Genomic DNA, 10,956 nt, shown 5'->3' on the forward strand with positions numbered 1-10,956 from the left:
AATTTCCACACTACAGTTTCCAGATGACTTTTTGATAAAAATGAAACAGAAATGACTTCATGAAATGATTTATTGATGACTTTCAATCTAAACAAGGTCACTTCTGCCAATAGTATTTAGTATTTTAGTGTCCATGCAATTAAAAAGAAAAATGGCAAACATATAAAAATGATTTGAAAGAACATACTACAGTATAGAACATCTGTATGTTTCTGTGTCATCTTGAGACACCAGAGCTCTAAGCAGTTCAATTTTCAACATTCAGTCCATAGAAAAAACAGATGACACCTTATTGTTCTTAGAAAAAGATTCCCTCACAGCGAGGATACAACATTAAACTTTGTGACATTTCACATGTCTGTCTGCAGAGTATATCAATAAGTCATTCCCTTTTTGCAAAGTATTGCACCTGCAAAATATAAGATTTGATCACATATATCATTCATGTATCATCCATGTGAATTTCAGTATTTATGTTTATATGTTTTTGTCTTCCTAAATATTGTTCTTTCAAGTAATACAACCTCACTACCACACATTATGACCACACCCACAACAGCCACTGCAATGCCAGTGAATTAAACTTGTGCCTCAGTCAATATCCTGTATCAGTAAATCTTCTATAATAAGGTTACCTATACTTTACCTGTATGCCTGTTATTATCACTTTAATAACACATTTCATCACTATTTCATTAACTGCCCCACCATCCACAATGACATCTGCTCTTGTAAATGCATCTTCACAAGCAGGATAAGAACAATCTGGCTTCACTAGTAGTTCATAACTACCCAATGCAGCATCACCACCAGCCAATATGTCATTACAGAAAGTCAACATTATCTCATTGAATAAAAATCAGTCATTATCAACCTATTTTGCATTCATCATGTGCCTTTTGAGGGAAATGTCTTTAGTTGTTGAAACTTTTCTCATTTTTAGGTCATGCAAGTTCCCCAGCTGTGAGTGAAAGTTCGACAACTTCCATCATTACTACTGGTGCTCCAACTACAGTTGGAACTACAACACCTGGCCCACCGCCGGAGCCTAAAATCTCTTTGGAATTCAGTTTGCAAGAAACCTTCACTGAAGAACTTGCAAACACTTCATCACCAGAGTTCAAGGAATTAGAAACTAAAGTAACTTCTGCGGTGAGTTTGTATTTCTTTGCATACAGCATATTCAGTTGGTCAACATTTTTTCTTGTAAAATGAATACATTTTCCACACCATCAAACTCGGGAAAATCTCAAGAAGAATGATATGGTTATTGTCAATAACTAAGAGGTCATTATGACTGAAAAAGGCTGGGTTAACTTCTTTTCCAGGCAGTAATGATCATACACTCACACACAAAAAAACATACAGAAAAAAAGATTTAAACTGATGGACTTTCTTTCTTTACACAGCTCAACAAAGTTTATTCACTAAAATTTGGGGATGCCTTTAATCGCACCATCATCAAAGGCTTCAGGTATGCGATCTCTCTTCTTTTATAACTCTTTTGAATACGTTTTTTATCTTAGGTTGGAAACAGATGTAAAATGTACTTTAGTTTTGCTTTTCTAATGAACAAAAAAAGATATTGTAGAAATGAGAAAAAACAATATGATTACATACTTCCATTTGATTTGTTGTTTCAGATCTATGTCACTGTTTCACCTGTCATAAAATGGCAGTTACAAAACATAACAGAGCTCAAATAACCAATATGGTCAGATTGCCGATAGCATTGTTATTTGAATCTGTAACAAATGTTTTTCACAGGAGTGGATCTGTTGTGGCAGAAGTTGAGCTGGTATTCAAAGAAAGACAGTCACTTCCAAATGCCACTGCAGCTGCTGATACTTTAGTGGAAGCTGATACTGATACTTTAGTGAAAGCTGTTACTGATACTTTAGTGGAAGCTGTTACTTCTGGTAACTTCTCTCTGCTTGTCGATGAATCATCTATTGTAGCCAGAGGTAAGGCAGTTGTTGTTTTTTTCCTCAAATGCAAAAGACTAATTTCTTCGATTAGAATATAGCACCAATTGTGTAATTGGAAATATGTAATTTTCAGTTGTAGAGACACCAACTGCAGCTCCAGTCACCACTGCACCTTCAACAGGTAAAAAAAACATTTATAACTTTGATATATTTCTTGGGAGTCACCATCCTTCAGAGAAAGCATTCTTGACTTTGAGAAGCACCTGATATTTTTGCCAGAAACAGTTCTTAATACAATCACCAGTTGACAATTGACACCAGTCATCCTGGCAGCAGTTTCATTTCCCGTCACCTCTCAGCAAATTGAACTGGAACAACTGGGAAAACTTCCCTGAACAGACAGAATAACAGTGTTGTGTAGATGGTCGACACAAAGCACATCTTATTCAAATATTTTCAGTTCTCTGAACAGTGATCAAGCTGCAACTTGATTAGAGTTTACAGATTCTCTTCAGTCCACCTTAAAGAGAGAGAGAGTTTAATTCCAGTTTGTTTATGGTTTGTTGTTTTTAACATGAAATATTCACTTTGTTTCCTCTTCTTTTCTCTCCATTTATGTGTGTCAGACCATGATGAACAAATATGTCGTTCAGCTTCTGGTGAGTAACTGTTTTGTTCTCCAGGTGTAACCAGCCCCTTAACTGATATAAAATGGAATATGTTTCAGTCTTCACCATCTTGAATAGGAGACATGATTTGGGTTATTGATCTATGGAGGAATGTTTGATTGATAACAGAGTAGTTTTTATGGAACTTGATATCCATAAGTGCTAATCATTTTCCACAGCAGCTGGTCCCAAAAACAGATGTTGCCTCCTTGTAATCCTCTATTGTAAAATATTTGCTGCAGACAGAAGTTAAAGTGAACTGACTCAGATCTTCTTTTTACTTGGTGTGAGAGACAAAGTCCTGCTTTTTTCTGAATCCTTTAAAGTTCAGCAGTCAGAATAATATTGCACGCCCCACTTTTCAGTTTTTTATTTATTAAAAAAGTTTGACACATCCAATAAATTTCATTCCACTTCACGATTGTGTCCCACTTGTTGTTGATTCTTCAAAAAAAAATAAAAATTTTATATCTTTATGTTTGAAGCATGAAATGTGTAAAAAGGTTGAAAAGTTTAAGGGGGCCGAATACTTTCGCAAGGCACTGTATATAAAAATGTAACAATACAGGGGAGAGGATGCCTCCTTGTCTGACTCCATTACTGACCCGGAAGAGGCATCAGAAGAAAACCTTCCTGTGTCCTCATCACACATTTCAGCAACACAGGGGTGGAAATTACAGAGCTGAAACAACTCCTGGAGAAAGTTAAAGCAGAACTTTGAGGTACACGGTGGATCTATCGTGCTGTTTGAGCCAGTGTGACAGAAAACATTTCATTGGTACAGGAACGAAGGAATCTGTCTAAATATTGGAAGATTTGTCGGTAATAAAGCAGAAGATGAAAATAGGATTGTTTCTACAACAGAATAATGATGAGATATCATCAAACATGCTCTGTTCTTCAAAGGTACAGACCTCAGAGGAACCGAGCATGTAAAGTGATCCCCAAACAACAAGTGGAGGACCAGCTGCTGTACAGATGTTAAAATGCTGTGAAACCTGTCAGAGCCAGGTGTTATTCAGTGCTGACCACGAAGCTGCCTGAACATTTGCTTTATAAATGAAGACTCAGTAAAGATGGAAATAACGTGTTTATTTTGTAAAAACATGCAATAAAAACTGACAAGACAACTTATTGACCCTCTGAATAAATTTTCATCTTTTTCTTTACAGATGTGGAGCCTCTGAAACGCAGCAGCAGCTTTGAATTCATACCACCTGACAGTGAGTTTAACTGAACTCTCCTTAAGAAATCCCACTGAAAGTGCTGCTGTTGGATCCAGATCTGTCTGACCAAACACTGCTTGTGGTGTTACTCTGCCCACTCATGAAACGATCACTCAGCTCTACATTTTCATGAATTTCTTCTGTTTTACTGAAAGACTGAAGCTGAAGTACTGAGTTACATCTTACAGTCCAGGTGGTGGATGCAGCAGTTAGATGGAAAATAAAAATGCATTAAAAGCCAAAATAAAGGTTACAGATGATGTAATCTGAGCATAAACATCACTGATTGATTCTATCTGAGGTCTTGTTTCATATCTGACTGGTGTTTTTCCAGCTAAGTGTGTGGTGGAAAAAATAATGATTATCAAAGCACTGTTAAGGTGAAAAGCACTCAGACAGGTTTATTGAATATTTTTTGTACAAGAGAGAGCAAGACTTCAACACAGAGCATCTGTGTCCGAGTGTAGCTCTGACTTCCAGTTTCAGTGCTCGTCTTATTATACCCGAACACAGGAGAAGGAAAAAATGTCCATGTATCAGAGTATGCAAGCTAACTTCTTATCTCTTGATGAGCCGGACGGCGCTGTGGCGTGCGCCAAACAGAATGAAAAAGGAAATACAGAAATGTTTGATTGGAAACATCTTATGCCTGGGAGAAGAAGAACAAAGTAAATATTTTACTGGAACATCTTGTGCATCTAGTGTCTTGGGAAAAACAGACCAAGTCTTACAAGTGATTTAAACATGATGAGACACAAGCATAAGGCTGAATAAAATTTTCCAGTTCAAGGCATGGTTGGTAATCCTGGAGAGCTAGCAAGAGAGCTAAAGGCTCTAGCATGGTTGCCGCGTCTGCTAGCACGAGCGGTGTTGATGACGCCATGATTTCGTGCCGGCTATATACGGTGGCACAAGTCGATGCGCCAGTAGTTGCACTTTTCTCCGTCACAGAGGTGTCGCTGCTACCTGAAGGTTACCGCTAGTCTACAACCAGGAAAGTGGAGAAGAAAACAATGAAGAGCAGGAACACTGTCATCAATGATGCTGCTGCAGTATCTGGATAATTTTAATGTTTTAATTCAGTAAAAGAGGTGAAGGTCTGAAGCCCCCGGCATCACCACTTGGAGTCTCTGCCCTCTTCTTTGCCTTCACGTATCTGTCCCATAGCTCTGGTCTTGCTTCTGGCTTCATCCAGAGCAGCCGTTTCTGCCTCCGGCTTTCTTTTTCTTCCCCTTTAAAGTAATGGTAGTTTTGGCTGCATTTTCTCTGCCATCGCACTCACATTAAGTTATTTTCGGCACCGGTGAAAAAAGCGCGGAGGAGGGAGCCGACAGAGGGGGCCGCAGGCAGAACGGGCAGAACTAGACATGAAGGCATCTGATTGGTTCTTTGTCCTCGGCCTGAGGAGTTTGGATTGATCAGCTTTTTGTCAGCCCTGCAGCTGCCACAGATTTCTGATTGTCCTCGAAGATCTCCATCTTTTCCACGTATGTCTTCTTGAACTGCACTGTGTTCCCTTTTTTCACAGCAGCTCCCACTGAGAAAAGATTCCCTGACAGCTTGGGAACATACAGTACATCATACATTGTGACATCTTTGACATCACTAACTTTGAAAGTCATTTTGTTTGAGGCCCATTGGTTAGCTCTTTCTGTGGCCTTTTAGCATATAATTTAGCCTCGTACCTTTCTCCGGTCTTGGGAGATGAGCGTTCTTTTGGAGAGTCAGGATTTTGAGAAAGTGGAGCAAATCTGTTCTCTAGCAGAATTCCTGTGTCTTGTGGCAATTTGCTCCTGGTTTTGGTGGTGGTCTCGGTCCATCGTTGCTTTTTCTTTGGTATCGGGGTAGAGACATTCCTGTGTGATAGTGCAGGCCACTCGGAGTCATTGTGGGTCTCCAGGTGTTGGGTTCTGCCTGATAATCGTCTTCCCACATCTGAGGGAGGCGATTTGTAGTGTTTTGGCTTAGCACCAAGGGAGTTCCAGGGAGGACTGGTTGAATATTTTCCATTTACACCAGGCTCCTGCCGTGTCTGGGTGGTGCCGGTTAGCTTCCTGTTAGCCTGCTCCCTTTCAGTGTTTTGGGATACTGGCAGAGTAGTTTCATTCCCATATTGTCCATTTATCTCCACGTTCACTTCAAGCCGATACATTTTTGTTTCCAGTATTGCCATCTTCTGGAGTAGCTTGTGGTAATCATCAGTGGAAAAGGGAGGCATCTTGCTGCTAATTAGCTTCAGTTAGCTGAGCTCCTCCAAAGCAGGAAGCTGCAACGGAATTTCCACACGACAGTTTCCAGATGACTTTTTGATAAAAATGATTAAAAAAGTCTTGGTTCACTTAAAATTATATCCAAGACTTGTGGAAAGAAATAAAATGATTTAAAAGCAAATAAAGCAATAAGCAGCAGGAGGAAGCAGAGACACGTCTGCACTCTTCAGAAGCAGGAAGCAAGACGGTGGTGTTAGTAAGGCCTTCTAACACCACCAGAGCAGACGTCCTCACACTCGACCGTTATGCACGGCTGCAGTTATCGTAGCTCCCACAATTAAATCAGATTAGATAGAAAAACTAATAATATGAAACTAAATTAGCAAATAAAACACTGTCATTCTATTCCAGTGAAATAGTTTTTTCCATCTTTTATATTCTGTGACTTTTTATCCCATTTCACCATATCAGGCTTAAAATGCTGTTAAAACGTGTGTTTGCAGGGTCTGAGGAATGCATGAGATGTGCACGTGTGTTGGTTATGTGTGTGCACATGGTTTCTGCATCAGGCTCCAGGCTGGGAACCACTGGTCTATATTAATTGCTGGTCTTTAGTAAAATACATAATGGAATCAAACAAAACAGAAATGACATCATGAAATGATTTATTGATGACTTTCAATCTAAACAAGGTCACTTCTGCCAATAGTGTTTAGTATTTTAGTTGCCGTGCAATTAAAAAGAAAAAAGGCAAACATATAAAAATGATCTGAAAGAACATACTACAGTATAGAACATCTGTATGTTTCTGTGTCATCTTGAGACACCAGAGCTCTAAGCAGTTCAATTTTCAACATTCAGTCCATAGAAAAAACAGATGATAGCTTATTGTTCTTAGAAAAAGATTCCCTCAAAGTGAGGATACAACATTAAACTTTGTTACATTTCACATGTCTGTCTGCAGAGTATATCAATAAGTCATTCCCTTTTTACAAAGTAATGCACTTGCAAAATATAAGATTTGAGAAAATGTGAAAATCGCCTTTTTTTTTCAGCAGCAAGGGGTTAAGGTTACGGAGGGGGGGAAACATGAGCCCCCCCGTAGCCACGCCCCTAACATGCAGCCTTTTTTGTAGATGCACTTTGTATTAGTTTGGAACTCCCATACCAGCTCAAAAGTTATATATATATATATATATATATATATATATATATATATATATATATATATATATATATATATCACATATATCATACATGTATCATCCATGTGAATTTCAGTATTTATGTTTATATGTTTTTGTCTTCCTAATTATTGTTCTTTCAAGTAATACAACCTCACTACCACACATTATGACCACACCCACAACAGCCACTGCAATGCCAGTGAATTAAACTTGTGCCTCAGTCAATATCCTGTATCAGTAAATCTTCTATAATAAGGTTACCTATACTTTACCTGTATGCCTGTTATTATCACTTTAATAACACATTTCATCACTATTTCATTAACTGCCCCACCATCCACAATGACATCTGCTCTTGTAAATGCATCTTCACAAGCAGGATAAGAACAATCTGGCTTCACTAGTAGTTCATAACTACCCAATGCAGCATATCATTGAATAAAAATCAGTCATTATCAACCTATTTTGTATTCATCATGTGCCTTTTGAGGGAAATGTCTTTAGTTGTTGAAACTTTTCTCATTTCTAGGTCATGCAAGTTCCCCAGCTGTGAGTGAAAGTTCGACAACTTCCATCATTACTACTGGTGCTCCAACTACAGTTGGAACTACAACACCTGCCCCACCGCTGGAGCCTAAAATCTCTTTGGAATTCAGTTTGCAAGAAACCTTTACTGAAGAACTTGCAATCACTTCATCACCAGAGTTCAAGGAATTAGAAACTAAAGTAACTTCTGCGGTGAGTTTGTATTTCTTTGCATACAGCATATTCAGTTGGTCAACATTTTTTCTTGTAAAATGAATACATTTTCCACACCATCAAACTCTGGAAAATCTCAAGAAAAATTATATGGTTTTTGTCAATAACTAAGAGGTCATTATGACTGAAAAAGGCTGGGTTAACTTCTTTTCCAGGCAGTAATGATCATACACTCACACACAAAAAAACATACAGAAAAATTTTTTTTAACTGATGGACTTTCTTTCTTTACACAGCTCAACAAAGTTTATTCACTAAAATTTGGGGATGCCTTTATTCGCACCATCATCAAAGGCTTCAGGTATGCGATCTCTCTTCTTTTATAACTCTTTTGAATACGTTTTTTATCTTAGGTTGGAAACAGATGTAAAATGTACTTTAGTTTTGCTTTTCTAATGAACAAAAAAAGATATTGTAGAAATGAGAAAAAACAATATGATTACATACTTCCATTTGATTTGTTGTTTCAGATTTTTGTCACTGTTTCACCTGTCATAAAATGGCAGTTACAAAACATAACAGAGCTCAAATAACCAATATGGTCAGATTGCCGATAGCATTGTTATTTGAATCTGTAACAAATGTTTTTCACAGGAGTGGATCTGTTGTGGCAGAAGTTGAGCTGGTATTCAAAGAAAGACAGTCACTTCCAAATGCCACTGCAGCTGCTGATACTTTAGTGGAAGCTGTTACTTCTGGTAACTTCTCTCTGCCTGTCGATGCATCATCTATTGTAGCCAGAGGTAAGGCAGTTGTTGTTTTTTTTCCTCAAATGCAAAAGACTAATTTCTTCGATTAGAATATAGCACCAATTGTGTAATTGGAAATATGTAATTTTCAGTTGTAGAGACACCAACTGCAGCTCCAGTCACCACTGCACCTTCAACAGGTAAAAAAACAATTTATATCTTTGATATATTTCTTACATTTACACCTTACAAGGTAGACGGCCAGCCACTCACAATGGCGCCATATTCTAGAAATGTATCGTTCATTATCAATTTATCATTCTGTATGTATCTAGAATGTAAGGGAGGATCTTTTCCTGGCAAAGAAAGACATGACTTGGGAGTCACCATCCTTCAGAGAAAGCATTCTTGACTTTGAGAAGCACCTGATATTTTTGCCAGAAACAGTTCTTAATACAATCACCAATTGACAATTGACACCAGTCATCCTGGCAGCAGTTTCATTTCCCGTCAACTCTCAGCAAATTGAAATGGAACAACTGGGAAAACTTCCCTGAACAGACAGAATAACAGTGTTGTGTAGATGGTCGACACAAAGCACATTTTATTCAAATATTTTCAGTTCTCTGAACAGTGATCAAGCTGCAACTTGATTAGAGTTTACAGATTCTCTTCAGTCCACCTTAAAGAAGGAGAGAGTTTAATTCCAATGTGTCCAATCAAATGCTTTTTCCAAACTTTAGTTTCAGTTGATTTCTGTGTGGAGTTAGCATGTTCTCCCCATGTATGTGTGGGTTCTTTCTGGGTACTCCGAGTGTGGATGGTTGTTTGTCGCTTTTCCCAACAATCAGCAGCCACCTCTAAGCAGCGGCTTAAATTAGAATATATGTCGCCCACATTTTTGTTTCCAGTATTGCTATCTTCTGGAGTAGCTTGTGGTAATCGTCAGTGGAAAAGGGAGGCATCTTGCTGCTAATTAGCTTCAGTTAGCTGAGCTCCTCCAAAGCAGGAAGCTGCAACGGAATTTCCACACGACAGTTTCCAGATGACTTTCTGATAAAAATGATTAAAAAAGTCTTGGTTCACTTAAAATTATATCCAAGACTTGTGGAAAGAAATAAAATGATTTAAAAGCAAATAAAGCAATAAGCAGCAGGAGGAAGCAGAGACACGTCTGCACTCTTCAGAAGCAGGAAGCAAGACGGTGGTGTTAGTAAGGCCTTCTAACACCACCAGAGCAGACGTCCTCACACTCAACCGCTATGCACGGCTACAGTTATCGTAGCTCCCACAATTAAATCAGATTAGATAGAAAAACTAATAATGTGAAACTAAATTAGAAAATAAAACACTGTCATTCTATTCCAGTGAAATAGTTTTTTCCATCTTTTATATTCTGTGACTTTTATCCCATTTCACCATATCAGGCTTAAGATGCTGTTAAAACGGGTGTTTGCAGGGTCTGAGGAATGCATGAGATGTGCACGTGTGTTGGTTCTGTGTGTGCACAGATTTATTGATGACTTTCAATCTAAACAAGGTCACTTCTGCCAATAGTGTTTAGTATTTTAGTCGATTTGCAATTAAAAAGAAAAAAGGCAAACATATAAAAATGATCTGAAAGAACATACTACAGTATAGAACATCTGTATGTTTCTGTGTCATCTTGAGACACCAGAGCTCTAAGCAGTTCAATTTTCAACATTCAGTCCATGGAAAAAACAGATGACAGCTTATTTTTCTTTGAAAAAGATTCCCTCACAGCGAGGATACAACATTAAACTTTGTTACATTTCACATGTCTGTCTGCAGAGTATATCAATAAGTCATTCCCTTTTTACAAAGTATTGCACTTGCAAAATATAAGATTTGAGAAAATGTGAAAATCGCCTTTTTTTTTCAGCAGCAAGGGGTTAAGGTTACGGAGGGGGGGAAACATGAGCCCCCCCGTAGCCACGCCCCTGACATGCAGCCTTTTTTGTAGATGCACTTTGTATTAGTTTGGAACTCCCATACCAGCTCAAAAGTTATATATATATATATATATATATATATATATATATATATATATATATATATATATATATTATATATATATATATGATATATATATATATATATATATCATACATGTATCATCCATGTGAATTTCAGTATTTATGTTTATATGTTTTTGTCTTCCTAATTATTGTTCTTTCAAGTAATACAACCTCACTACCACACATTATGACCACACCCACAACAGCCACTGCAATGCCAGTGAATTAAACTTGTGCCTCAGTCAATATC

The 10,956-nt window shown here is 37.8% G+C and overlaps 1 long non-coding RNA gene across 1 annotated transcript; it reads left to right on the forward strand.

The window, feature by feature from the left end:
* The first annotated feature begins 1,770 nt into the window (after positions 1–1,770).
* On the forward strand, positions 1,771–7,861 carry LOC142382778 (uncharacterized). Its single transcript, XR_012769949.1, has 3 exons — positions 1,771–1,964; positions 2,062–2,109; positions 7,749–7,861. It is a non-coding gene; the product is annotated as an uncharacterized LOC142382778 (long non-coding RNA).
* Positions 7,862–10,956: the final 3,095 nt, after the last annotated feature.

Source organism: Odontesthes bonariensis, chromosome 6, assembly GCF_027942865.1.
Source record: "Odontesthes bonariensis isolate fOdoBon6 chromosome 6, fOdoBon6.hap1, whole genome shotgun sequence".
Classification (NCBI taxonomy): Eukaryota; Metazoa; Chordata; class Actinopteri; order Atheriniformes; family Atherinopsidae; genus Odontesthes; species Odontesthes bonariensis.